The sequence below is a fragment of the Lepisosteus oculatus genome, chromosome 23 (genome assembly GCF_040954835.1).
Source record: "Lepisosteus oculatus isolate fLepOcu1 chromosome 23, fLepOcu1.hap2, whole genome shotgun sequence".
NCBI lineage: Eukaryota > Metazoa > Chordata > Actinopteri > Semionotiformes > Lepisosteidae > Lepisosteus > Lepisosteus oculatus.
This window is the reverse complement of record NC_090718.1, coordinates 3,415,954-3,430,273: the sequence shown is the minus strand read 5'-3', so window position 1 is coordinate 3,430,273 and position 14,320 is coordinate 3,415,954. Positions and strand designations below refer to the sequence as shown.

The following is a 14,320-nucleotide window of genomic DNA, read 5'->3' as shown; positions in this document are numbered from 1 at the left end:
CCCTCCACTTTCTTTGCAGGGTTTTTTTTTTGCTCCCCTGAAAACGGCTTCTCAGGTGAGGGCGATATCTGGCGACCTCCCTGCCCCGGACCCGTGCCGTTCTGCTCGCTCGCTCGCACAGAGAGGGAGAGAGCGAACGCGGTTTTCAGAGAGCAACCACATGAGAACGGCACAGAGCCCTGTTGCTCGCTTCACATCTCTGGCTCTGAGGTTTTATGTCCTTCTTATGTTTTCTTTTCAAACTCGTCATAGATTTTGAACCCTGTTTTTTTTTTTTTAAAGGGAGAAAAAACACTACTCGCGCCCCACAACGGTCTGGATGTTGCCATTGTGTATATTTGGGAAGGATGGGCGCTACGCCTACAGCACCTCGACAGTGGGCTGCGAGAGAAATCAGTACAGCTTCAGCCCAGTGAGGTATCTCCTGTCACAGCCTTGGGAAATGCGATTGAGCCTCTCCTACAGTATACAGTATGTATATTGTTGTGAATGTCTGTAAATGTTCTACCGCTTGTTACTGCTTTGGTACCATTGTAGCTCGGCTGTGATGCCAATAGCGCTCGTTGAATTAGAGCGGAGAGAGAAAAGTTGTGAGGAAGTGAGAGAGGGCACTGCTGGGGTTGCTCTCCTCCTACTTTCTCTCAGTCATTCACTCTCTCCCCTGCTCCCGAGCTTGGGGAACAGCCCCTGCAAACTAGGAATCCCTCCTTAGTCATAGCGTTAAGCGAGGGCTGAGATACCCCACACAATCTCACTTCTCAGAGAAAGAGAGAAAGAAGAGGCGACTTTCGAGAAAATCCCTCCACTTTCACTGTTGTCCCCTTGTTGTGCTCTTTTTCTCCTTGTTTCTCATTCTCTCTCTTCCCTTTTCTTTCTCTCTGCATTTTCTCTTCCTTCTCCTTGTTATTGGCCTCAGAGGGCTCTTGTCTCTTTCTCCACATAATGTAAAATCTGCACCCACACCGTTAGAAACTTCCTCTTGTTATGAGTCTGCTGCAGCTGCACAGTACAGTGATTCTAGTAGGATCTAGATGCTTGAAGCTATAAGCGAGTGCAGTTACATAGCAATATTAGCCCAACCCAGTGATCTTAAACAAAGGAAGTGGCATGGTACAGTAGTTTTGGTCAAGTCCAAGATCGTTTAACCAGTGCAGTTACACAGTACAGTAATTCCAGTCCAGTCCAGTGATCTTAAGCTAGTGTAGATCTAGAGTACTCCCCAACATGGATGCTCAACAAACGGTATCCCAATTTCCCTATTTAAAACAATGACTCACGAAGAAAATGAAAGATATAGTTTCTCCTTGTGGATACCGCAAATAGGAAGGCAGTATTTCCACAAATACTGTATAAAACTCTTGCTTAAAACCGAGAATCTGGTCTTTTTAGTGCTCCAGCTGGACACAGTCTGTCAAAAGAAGTACAGTCTCACGGTTTCGTCTCTCTCCTGTGTGTCTTTTCCGTCTCTCTTCCAACCACTCTGTTTCTTGCTCAACCTTTTCGCCTGCTCTTCCTTATGGATGCTCTCAGTGGGCTTTGGTCATTTAACCGACAATGATTTTGAGATAATGGGCAGCATAGAGGTGCAGTGGTTAGCATTGCTAGCATTTTCCCCCAGGTGCTGCGGTTTTGTCCCCCAGTCCAAAGACAGGCTGGTAATTTAATTGGCTTCTGGTGTGATCATGTGTGTGCTTGTATCTGTGTGTCCCCTGTAATGCATTAGGATATACCTCATCATGCACCCACTGAGTCTCTGGCTACCCCACAACACCGACTTGGATGAAATGGTCAGAAGATGCATTGTTGGATTTGTTGTTTTATGGTATTGTGATGCCTCAGGTGATACAAGCCGATAAAAAAAAACAGCTGTGCAAACATAACATAGGGTACTTTTGTTGTGAAATGTATACATTAGAATTTCCACTGATGTGCAACATAATGTCCACAGATCTTAAGCTAGTGCAGTTACCGTAAATGTTATCACAGCTACATGGAAAATGAGAGAGAGGAACAGGGAAAATGTATTATAATCGTTCATACAGTAAATGCATTAAGATCATTTAGATCCAATCCTGCATACTGTATGTAAAGAGACAGGCAAAGATGTTTTTCAGCTCTTAAGAACAAGGCACAGATACCTGTACTCTCTCATGTTTTAGTTACGCAATCAGGGGATATTTGTCGTTTTTTTCTTTGAAGAAAATGATGATTTTGGTAAAAACAGAAAGAGTTAAATGTCAAGGGAAAGCAAGACGGCTGACATTTTCTATTCAGGCAGGATTGTGAAACCAAACAGTTAACTGTGTTGCACAAGGGCTTGCGATTTCACAACTGTTTCACACAGAGAACTTCGCAAGTAATTCCTTTTAGAAAACTCTTATTCTTAGATTTACTTTAGAAAACTCTTTTTTACATGCTGCTATTCTCTCTGACACACAAGGTCTTTAAGGGGATTAGTTCCTGATCGCCCTTCGTACGGGACAGGTCTTGATCTTCTTTCACATGGGTCAGCTCTCGAACGCCCCTCAGCTGGCGATAGCCCTTCTCGTAGTCTCAGGATCTCCTACTCCATTAACTAGAGACCACGTCTTGTTTTCCTCTCTGGAGGTCGATCGTAGGTCTGGATCCGCTCAGACCTTCCTGCACTCTCACCAGACGTCGGCTCGAGCAGCAGGCAGGAGGAGGCAGACACGAAGGCTCCTTCAGCGACTTCCGCACCCGGAACCACCACCACCACCACCACCCCACTCGGAATTTGTGATTGGCGCGTGGGCCACCGTTTTGATTGAGCCTGGGCTCGCAGCGGGAGTGACTGGTTCGAGTCATCAGGCTCCTCGGCCCGTCAGCTTGTTGACTATTTGACTCTTTTCCAGCGAAAGCAGTCGGATGTCATCTTCACGAGAACTCAAGATGACATTGGTCATCATGGGGGCGCTTCTCAGACAAATGATGTTGCCTCTTCTGATATTGAAATTCCTAACATGGGTGCTTACTTCAAATTAGCCTTGGGTAAAGATTCTAACACCCCTGCCAAAATGTTGGTTTAGACTCTGTTCAATCCTTATTGGTTCACTGTAAATATTTGTATCTTCTGAGGCAGGTTAGCTATGCCTCAGAAGATACAAATCTTCCGAGATCAAATGGTCCAAGATCAAATGGTAACTTGATGCAATGTTGGGCAATCTGACAGAATTTCAGAGAAAATTAAACAGTGCGTGGCTGTTGAGTGTCAAAGATTGTGTACTCACATCTGCACTATATCACATATACAGTGTGTGCTGTGTTTGTGTTTATGCACTACGTATGCATCTTTTTTTTATCAAAAAATGCGCACAGTGCGTTCTTGCGATTTTTAGGTGTGTGTCAATGCCTATGCACATTTGTGGTAAATAGGGAACTAGATGAGTAATATAGTCCTGTTTTACTAATTGATTTATAAATACACTGGAGCATGGTGTGTGTGTCAAGCGTGGCATTTTCTTTCTGTCTCGAGCTGTGTAGGATGCAGAGAATGGAAACAGCAGAGGGAGGAATAGGTAAAATGGACCTATTCTGGGTTTCTCTTTCAGTAAGAAAGAAGCAGAAAGAGCTGGGGCAGAAGACAACAAGTGAGAGCTCGGTATGTTTCCGAAAGTAATAGGGGGAATCCTTGTTTTTCGTTTTTAGAACAATTCAGTCGCACAGAGCTGGGCGTCGTGGCCTCAGCAAGCAGGTTTCGGAGAACATGTTTATGCATTGAGAGAACCTCTCGGCAACTGTGAAGAGAAACAGGTTTCCTGCCCAACAGACGCGACTTTGAGAAGAGTCCTGAAGACTTAAGGTCCGCCAAAGTCTGTGTAAAGACTGTCTCATAAAGTTACGCATGTGCTCCATTTCAGAGCAACAATATGTTGGATTCGGTGCCTTTAAAACTTTTGAGTCGGCGAGCTGAATTTGAGATGTTGCCAACACATCTTAGCCACTAATAACAAGTTTGTGCTCATAAACGCATCATAGGTTTTGAACGAATGAAATTCAGGGAGCTTTCTAGTGATTTGGTCTGGGAAACAACCTAGAATGTGCTTTATTTTAGCACAAGATACTGTTATTATTCCATTACTAAAGGATTAGTTGATTCCTTATACTGCTTAACATTTTTGGATTATCTGTACCATGATTACAGAACTTTGAAAAAGGACACTGCGGATTCATGTGCTAATAAAATAAGGACTATAAATGCCAAAACCCCTACTTCTGAAATTCTAATTAGTTTTTTTTTTATTTTAAATACTTCTTATGCTTTTCTTTCTGACCTGCCCTTTTAAAACCCGGATCTTCCAGGTTAATTTGCAATATGACTCATCACCACGACCTCCAGTCAATGAGTTAATTGTGATCTTTCATACTTTAACATGCATACAGTAACCCGTGGCCTTCGTTTCTAAGAGTGAAACAACCAAAATGTACAATTTATATGAGAAGTGAACTCCAAAGAGCCTGGACAAGAGTAGAACTTCTGAAATGGATCAAAACCACTTGTAAGAAAGGTTTTGTGTGGTAAGTTGTGCAGGGTTGGTGCACGAGGGCAGGAGTCACTGTCCTTTAGGGTTCCCAATGAAGGTCAAGTATATGAACCCTTGTTTGGTCTTTCTTTCCTGCCAAAAAATGATACGCCACCGCAGGAAATCCTAGAGCGGAAATATACTGTAGCTCAATTTCATTTTTTTTTAAAAGGCTAATTCCCCAAACACTGTTTCTGTTTATCACAACATCGATTGTTTTACATTTCCTGGCTTTCAAAGGCGGTCTATAACCCCAATATGGAGTGAAATGTTGATTGTTGCACCCCTAAATGTCTCGAAATGTGAGAATTGATCTGGAAACAGATGGATTTTGGATGAGCTACCCCGTCACTGTACATTACAATAACGTTTTATACACACTATATATTAATAAATAGTATATATTCTCTAGAACAGCAGCAAGATCAGGGGTCATGAAGGGTCATAAACCAGAAGGTCTTATAGGCCAGTTAAATAATTAGGACAAGTGTTTAATGTACTTAATTAAGTCAATAACAATCACTGTAGGTCAGTTGGAATGAAAGCCTGAAGAAATTTGCATACTGTACAATCCAGAAAGAGGTTTCCCAACCAAATCTACTGCCAAGTTTTATATGACATAGCAGTGAGTGGATTATAGGTTTGCAGTGAATAACATGACTGCATTTGTCACGTAGCCAAGTCAAGATGTTGCCATCTACCCATATCTCAGCTGGAGAGTCTGGTCATTTACTTCTGTGTCTGGCTGACATTGATTAGCAATGTCTTTTTTCCCCATTCATCACTGATCTCTATCGTGATCTGGGGACTTTAAATGGTGTTTGTCACGAGAAAACTGAGAAGTAGGTCTAGGACAGGTATTTGGAAAAAGTACTAGCTTTACCGAGATAGTTATTTCAAACATTCTAATAGTTATCATTGTACAAAAGAACAGGTAAGGGGTTTATTCCATGCTGAAAAGAAAAGGAACGACGTTTCGGCTGTGGAGCCTTCTTCAGGTATCATCATTGTGCGTTCTGTCAAAGTCAACGTCTATGAACCTATCAGTCTGTACAACAATATATAATCATTTCAGGGTCAACTGTAACTGTATTATGAAGTGGAACAACTGTTTAGTGTTTTTGTCTAGTTTTTTTAAGACAGTCTTTGAGTAGGTCAGTGAGTCACTGTGCTCAATCTGACCAGAAACAAAACAAGCAACAGAGAATCCCACAGGAATAAACACACACAGCAGGACAATAGACACAGTAAGAGCGAGGAAAGAAGAAATTATCTCTGGGTAATAAACACACACAATAGCACAGGAGATCACAGAGAACCCCTCCCTAATAAACACATGTAACAGGACAGGAGACACAGCAAGAAAGAGATAACGGACAATGTGTCAGAATCAAACATAACCAACTAGAGGAAACGTCAAAAGACCATGCTCCTGTTTAAATGTCAGTTTTAAAAAGTAAGACCATTGGCATTTCGAAACAAATTGTACTACTGTTTCTAATGTCATAGGCTGATTTGATACTATATATGTGAAGAAAACAGATTAAATTTAAATTATTATTGCGACTAATACACAATACATTGCCACTGGAAGAGATCAGTTCTGAAAGATTTTATTTTAACCTGTAATCTGTATGTGGATCCATGTTTTGTTTGGTTCTGGGAACAGTCCAATGAACATACATAAACCTTTAAACACAAAATCACTGTGTATTTTATAGAAGAACTATAAGATGAGCTTTAACATTTGATAGAGTTACTCTACCCAGCACACAGATTTACTGTATCACCTTACAATCAACTCTTCAAAAAAATACTCTTCCCACATTTTCAACATTCTAGCACAAAGACCACCATGGACAATATTCTTTCATCCTTAAATATATTCCAAATTATTATAAAGACATACAGTACCCGAATTATTGACACAAATGTATATGTGATCAGAGACCGATTTGTACTAGACATTGGTCATTAAAAATACCTAACAAAAAGTCACAATACATTGACTTTTATTCAGAAGGATGATAAACAATTTATAATAAATGTTTAAAATATTAAGGACATTCATGTAAAAATATGTATGGCTTCACAACAGTTTTCTATGTACTTTGCCCGTCAGACATTAAATCATTTTGGTATGTGGGCTAGAAATGTAAATGTAAATCAAACTACATTTAAAATCTATATAACTGCATATTGCTTCTTAACCTGACCCCTGGTCTACATAAAAATCTGTTGTAATTTATATACAATCTTCCAGGTCTTAAACATACAGTCTTTGGCATTCAATTAAATGTGCCGATATGAACATTCCGCTTTTTGTGGAACACAGATTACTTCCTATTAATTCATATCACATGCTATTTGTTTCCCAGAATTTTGATGAACATATTTCATTATTCTTTACCAATCAGGAAGGCCATATACTGTAGCTACCAGAATTGACTGAGGACGTTCTTCAACAATGCTCATCATCATGAGAATAATGGAGCTTTTCTCCTTGCACAGACCTTCCGTCATGTTTAGCAATTGTAATCACATATAATTATATAATCCATCCGGATTTGGACAAATACAGTCTACGGTACATTTTCAGATAGAATGAAAGTGCAAAAACCACTGCTTTCACTGTTCAATAGTTGGGATAGCGCACAGACGAGATGTGTTACATTGTGACATCCAAATTAAATCCGGAGCTCTTTTTGTTGTACGGAGAGTCAATAGGGAGCAGAATAGTAGAAGAGACTGTTCTACTGCACTGTGACTATCGCCATATGTAACAATAGGAGGACAGAGTCGCAGTTCAGTAGAACATTCCTGTTACAAGAGGGGCTACAGTGTCAGTACAGTAGAATAGACATGGTACAAAAAGAGGCTACAGTAAAATTGTCACATTACAGCAGAAGCCACTATATAAGGTACTAAAAAAAAAGAGTCAATGTGGCATGGCATATTTATACTTTGCACAACGTATATAACCACACAATTATATTCCTATTACAATACGGGCAGTAAAAATGTGGACTAATAATGCTACATTAATCATTGTAATAAAAGTGTAGAATCATAGTCATTTTACAATAGGGGACTATCAACAAAGCCGAATAGTCATGTTGGTGTTGCGAGCAATAATAAAATTGCATTAGAACAGCACAGTTACAAGAAAGAATGTCTGTAGCATTACATGAGAATGAAATGACAGTATTCGGGACTATAGCATACATGTAACAATACCCATGGTTCGATGGGAATACACTATAATAATGATCTAGGAAATAACATTAACTTATCGAGAAGTTTAAGGAACGTAGCTTCAATTCTGCACTGCAGGACCCTGAAAACGGACACCACAGGAATGTTTGTGTCAGGAAGCATTAATAAATTAAAAACGGAAGACTGATGAAGAGTATGGGTAGTTTGTGTGCCGTCGAGCGCATTGCAAATTGGAAGGCCCACATTAATTCAAAATATACCTGAGTGGTCTTAAAAAAACACGTCTCAATTTACCACATTATCTTCTTTATATTTGTCACTATTCTTGACTCATCAATTCAATTGGATTTTGGCAGATTAAAAAAAAAAGGATTGTATCAGAAATCAAAGCGCACATACAGTACATACTGTACATGAGCTAAACTGCGAGAAATGATCCATATATAATGTTTTCTTTAGAAATAAAGGTGTTGATTTCCTATAAGGTTCGTGCACAAACATTTAGCAAGGTTTTTCTGCGTGGCAAAAATAAAACCCTTAACTTCTACGCAGTTAATTCGGAACCTATTTCAGTGCGTTTTCAAACCCACTTGACAACATTTTTTAAGACATCTGTGGTAAACACTTTGGTCTTTGTTACCTGGGAAGATGTGGATTTCACAACCCCATAAATAAGTTATTCTACTGTACATGAGGCAAGCCGGAGAATTAGGCCTGAAATGTTAACTCGGTGGTGAAGAGTCCCACGCTGTTGGTTCATGCTGATGAAACATTGCATGAAGTTCTGCTTATTGAAAAATCGAATTTGAAGTTAGAAAAAGCTTATTGCAGTGAACAATCAGTACAGTTTTACAGACCAAGCATCTACAGAATATCTATGGCTGTATTTTCTGGATTGTTGCATTTACAGAACATTTATGCACACGTTAGTTAACATGTCAGCCCTTTCTTAGCTAGAGAATGGACCCTGAACGTACTGCTGATGAATTCGGCGACCATTTCTACTGTCATTTCCCCTTCTAGTAAGTCTAACAGGTGCTGATGGTAGTTTAATTTGTGCACAGTCTCAGATGTGGCCTGATTGCCTTTTTTGGGGGAGTTTTGTTCCTCTGCACAAATGCTCAACACAATCCAGCTCCCTCAACTCTCGTTGAATTTTAACCGATTTGTTTCCACAAGCCCGTCGGCCCCAAGTTGCCGTCCAAACTCTGTCCAATCCAAGGCGATAATGTTAAGTCCCCCCATGGCAACGTGATCAAGACAGGACCTAACAAGGACAGGTCCATGTGCCGTATGTCCACAAACAGCACAACACATCCAGGAATACCTCCGCTACATTGAAATAAATGCAACTAAATTAGGCTCGATGGCATGCAGTCTCTTTATGATGCCAGCAAAGAAGAGCACTGTGAAAATGTCACAAAAGATGTTTCAACCAACACGAACATTACACATCGGCTTTATAACATGATCGAGCGACATGCTGTAACGGGAGGCTATCCAATTTCCTTTTTCTTACTGACAAGCTCAAAACGTTTTGAAAGAAGGTCGCCGTTTGGTGTTTTGAGGGCATGGACTATACAAAGTCAAGACTTTTGCTATAGCTTGCTTGCAAGAATGCCAATTTAGGCCTTAGGTGTTGAAAACATAGGGCTCTATTTTAGTAAAAGCAGGACCAAAACTGTTCCGATTCTAAACGTGCGTTTGTGGTTTTCTATACACTGGAAAGATGACCTTCAGATATTTACATCATGTTTTGTAACTCACAGGGAACACCCCACCAATGTTCCAATACTGCATTAACACGAAAATACCATTCATCTCACTTCTCATTTTTCCTGCCTACGTTGTTTCTCGCTGGGATTGCACAGTTACATTTCCAGATACAATGATGATTTGCAGAAGAAGGCAGTACATATCCCTCTGAATAAGTAATTTACTCCCGTGAGTATCACGGCACCTTTTCATGACATTCCGAACACAAAGTGCTTGGAGCTGGATTTTTTATGCCCTGTCTTGTGGACAATCATGTTAAACACAAATATGTTATGCATGAATGTAAAACATTAAAACATATCAAACTCTCAAAGAAATCCTTACGCACAGTTACAGTTAACTGACTCAAATCTTACTTGGTTTAAATCATAATTCAATGTGATAACATTGTATAATGACAATCTAACTTAAAGTTAACCATTTCACTGCCTGAAATAATGGGCAAAGAGACAGTCACTTTCCTTAACTTAGGCTTCTATCACAAAATTGCTATAAAGAGGTCAGCTATACTGTATATGTGCTTTCCAATAATGTTTGTGATGGATTAATTACGGTAATTACAGTAGTTGCTATTGGAACTGAACGGGAATCAATGAGGCCCAAAGCATTTAATCTTTTCTGCTAAATGTTCTGTAATTTTAAAACTCTAGGATCAGATCTTTCATTTTAGAACGACTGACCAGACACGTTTCTGCAAAATAGTGAAAAATTAGGTCAACAAATGCTGCTTCTTTTCTTTATATATGCAGTTCATTTTCTGGTCAGGCCCAACAACGACCGCACTGTCAAACGTCTGCTCTATCGAGTTTCTTTTCCTTTCTTCTCTTTCCTTAATTTGTATTTGTCTTTTGGCTGTATGTGCTTTCCTTCTCTCTGCCTGGATTTTTTCCAAATCTTTTTCCTTCCACCCCTCTGTCTCCCTCTTTCTTCCTAGCATTTCTGTGGTTTTAGCACCCCCTGCACATTCCCAATATTCCTGACCTGTGAAAGAGCCCAGTCTGGACTGGTGTGGAGCTCCATGCTCAAACCCCGTCTTGTCAATGATAAAACAGTACCTACCAGTTCGATGTCTCCTGTGTCCGCTGCTCTTTACAGACTGAAACACATTCACGCACACCTACTGTAATACACACACATCTGCTGAAGAGCACAGATGTCACATACAACAGGAAGCCAAGTTCTTTCTAACTTTGAACTTTGCCAGTCTCCCATTGGTTGATCGTACTCAGTTACTGCAAGAACCTACAACCTGCGTCCCAGAATGGAATATGAACTAAACAACGTGGTTGTCCAAGTTCCTGCTGTCTGTGTATAGCAGACATAACCAGTTATTTGGGTTTTGATAACAGTTTACAACGCTGATCAGCTTCTCAGTTTTCCAGTCCAAAAGAACAGCATTTTCAGTATGAAACAGCGTAGTGTATGAGCACACATTAGAGGTCATTGTGATACCTCAGTATCATAGCCTTTCTGTACTGGGTTATTGTAGTACAATGAAGTATTACTGGGAGCATTTTACAGTATTTTTAAAGTGCTTTAATTACTGGAGAATAGGATGGAAATAATTCATTTAAATAAATACAAGTATATAGTTTATTGTATTTAAAGTTGGACAAACATGCATTAGGTGGGTAAATGCTAATACGTTCCATCATCATTACTTTTGTAGTAAAGGCCTGATTTCATGCAGATTGTTTTATGTTTTGTACTATAATACCAAGCGCTTTCTAATGGACAGATTGCACTGATGACTGTATGCTGTAATTTATATATTATACATTATAATATTTTTCCAGAAAAAGTTTAAGTTACAAACATATTTTGTCCTGTCAAGTCAGAATTATGTTAAGACAGATTGTGTGTACATTTGTGTTACTGTTACTTTTGATGTTTACATTTTTTTTGTATTTGATCCCAGTTATCTTTGGGGAAAAACAATGAATAATTGCATGGGAATTTCTGAGTATCCAGGAACATTGGAATCACTTTACTGGGTTAGTGTCATTTTGGGTCAATAATATTCACTGGGTACCAACTGTTCCACCAGAATTAGATGCTGTAGATAATGTATAATTAAATTCAAAGACTTGCTTAATGCAATATAACATGAAACTCTTATATTGCTATTCAATGTCATTCCTCTAAGGGTGGACATAACTCACATTGCCTGTAAACTAAATTCTATGTGAATGTTTTCTCACCATGATGTATAGGAATAGTGTACATTCATGTGATGCCACACTGGGAGTGGTAAACCAAAATTGTCTAAAACAGACAGTTCCAGGTAAGCAGACCCCAACAACACTCTATGGTTCAAAACAGTGCTCTTTATTTAAGGTGGTAAAACAAACAGCAGCCACCACAAACCAAACAACCTAGATCTTCATCTGCTAACGAAATTCTTCAGAGCCTAACGAACCCTATTTAACAGCTAAGCTTCTTACCAGCTTAAAAAAATAATTCAGCCTTTCCCAGAGACTCTTCATGAACCAGCTATCTTCTCTCAAGACTCCTTCACGTACAAAAGTCTCTTCCTGAGACATTATAGACAGACCTCAGTTCCACATAGGAATTTCTCTGTCCTCACAGAGTTTCAACTTCTTCACTAGCAAACACTCACGGGTTCTTTGTCCACAGCTCCACAGTTTCTCCTGTTCCTGGTCAGTCCTTGCTTTTCTGGTGATCTGTCGCCCCAACAGGCTGGCTTCCGTTCTCAGATCACCAACATCACTCAGTGGCTGACTGTCCCAGACTTCCTGCCTTTTAAAGACTCGCCCGACCAATCATCTTCCCCCAACAGGTCAGGTGACTGAGGACAGCTGCAACTCATTTCCCGAAGGCTTCTGGGGAATGTGATCCAGAAAAGGCCACCATTTTGTGTGGAGTGGCTGTGCCCTCACAGTGTATTGCTGTGTATAATTTACTAATTTGCTAATCGCTTATGAATTACAAAGATGATATACCAGACATATTGGCAAGTGCCCTATAACCAGACGTTTTAGAAGAAGGTCAGACCCTAATCCTGTTTGCTTCTGCTTCCATACATATATATCTCATCCACCAAACTTTTGTTTCCCATAACTCTTTCACCCCAAATATATTTTTGCAGCATCTCTCCGGCTTGTTCCTCAGGGAAGTGTGTGGTGGGTTCAGTTAGCCTCATCCTCGCAGTTAATCTGCCTTTCCTCTTGCTATGGAGAATTACGCCAAATACCATCTCAAACATTCATCCCTCTATCACCTTCATTAGGATCTAACCAAGTTGTTGAAAACCAGTTTATTAAAATGACCCAGCAATTACAGGTATTAAAACACTGTTTTAACAGTAATCTGTTATTAAGACAAAGCAAGTAACATATGCTAGAATATCCTGTTTTGACTCGAAAAAGTAGCTGGTGTTTCAGGGCATCTGGAAAGATGTGAATATACATATAGGTTTCAAATCAGTGGTAATGGAGTGTAGTGTTAGGGACAACAGGTCAGTATATCTGCCCTGTCCCTCTGTCTTCCTCTCTCTAGATGTGTGGCAGTCAATCTCAGCCTGCTGCCTCTCCCAGTTAACCCCCCTAGTCACTCCTTCTGCACACCAAACCACTAGTTCCCTATTTCTCTGAAAAAATCACTCCATCCGGCCCCCCTACTCAAAACCCAAATGAGAGAGAAACAGGAAGAGGGGAGCGAAAAGAGAAACAGAAGCTAGATGGAGGTTTTGGGGGTTTTGAGCTGTGTGATAAACAGAGAGAGTTTTAAATCTGCACTGTGAGAACTTGATTCAAACTATACCAGTGGTGGACACTACAGTACTGACCAGACAGTCCTTTATCAGTGCACTGAGAGAGTTCATACAATAACTGCACTGGACACAGTCATCACAATAAAAATAAAAACGTGCAATTCTGTGCCACTTACAACATACTTTATCCCACAGTATACAGTATAGCTTGATCAGCATTCTTCATTCTTGTAAGGCTTGGATTGGAGGAAGAGAGAGTGGAGATGTGTTAAACACAAAGCTCCTTCAATTCACAGAACTTCTCATTTCATATCTTCCCTTTTATTCAAGTTCATGGAAGATGAATCACGAAAACAGAAGTCTGCTAATCAGTAGTATATACCTAATCTAATTATGACAACTCTTGACAGTACCTATGAAGAGATTAACTGTACCTAACTACAAGATCTATCAAAAGTGTCTCCCTTCAGGATCATTCTAAAATGTCTTCTTACAGGGTTGATCCACAGTATATTCCTACAGGATTGATCCACAATGTCTAGTAACAGGATTAATTCATAGTGTTTTCCTACAGAATGTATCCACAGTGTTAAGGTTGGTCCAATATGTATTCCTACAGGTTCTGTCTACAGTGTTTTCCACATACAGGGACAATCTACAGTGTGTCTCTACATCGTTTTACCCACATATGTATCCAAAGTTGTCTACTTACAGTATATAAGTCTCTACCCATCTATGTATGGGTTTGATACAACTGTATGCCTATATGCTCTAAAAACATTGTCTACAAATAATATTAGTTCTCAGCTTCTCTCTACATTGCCCATGTACAGTACATGATCTGTACACATAGTCTATGTACATGATGTATCATTACTCTGTCACCCTGTCTCTTGTACAGTATGTGTAATTCCTTGTGATTTCAAAAGCTTCTTATATGAAAGGTTCTGAAAGTGCTATACAATATCTATCTGCAGTTTGCATTTTAAATGTAATAAACTAGGTCTTTTTACAGTTACTGTGTACAATGTCTATCACTGGTGCCCGTCTATAA

General features: G+C 39.7%; 1 protein-coding gene across 4 annotated transcripts in view; it reads right to left on the bottom strand.

The window, feature by feature from the left end:
• Positions 1–12,240, bottom strand: part of LOC102685166 (T-cell surface glycoprotein CD4-like) — a 32,076-nt gene extending 19,836 nt beyond the window's left edge. For 2 of the 4 annotated variants that reach the window (XM_069182713.1, XM_069182716.1), the window contains exon 1: positions 12,154–12,240. The gene's annotated coding sequence lies outside the window, so the exon portion shown is untranslated. Of the gene's footprint in view, positions 1–10,592; positions 10,663–12,153 lie in introns of those variants that run through there. The other 2 variants (XM_069182712.1, XM_069182715.1) reach the window with 1 other exon arrangement.
• Positions 12,241–14,320: the final 2,080 nt, after the last annotated feature.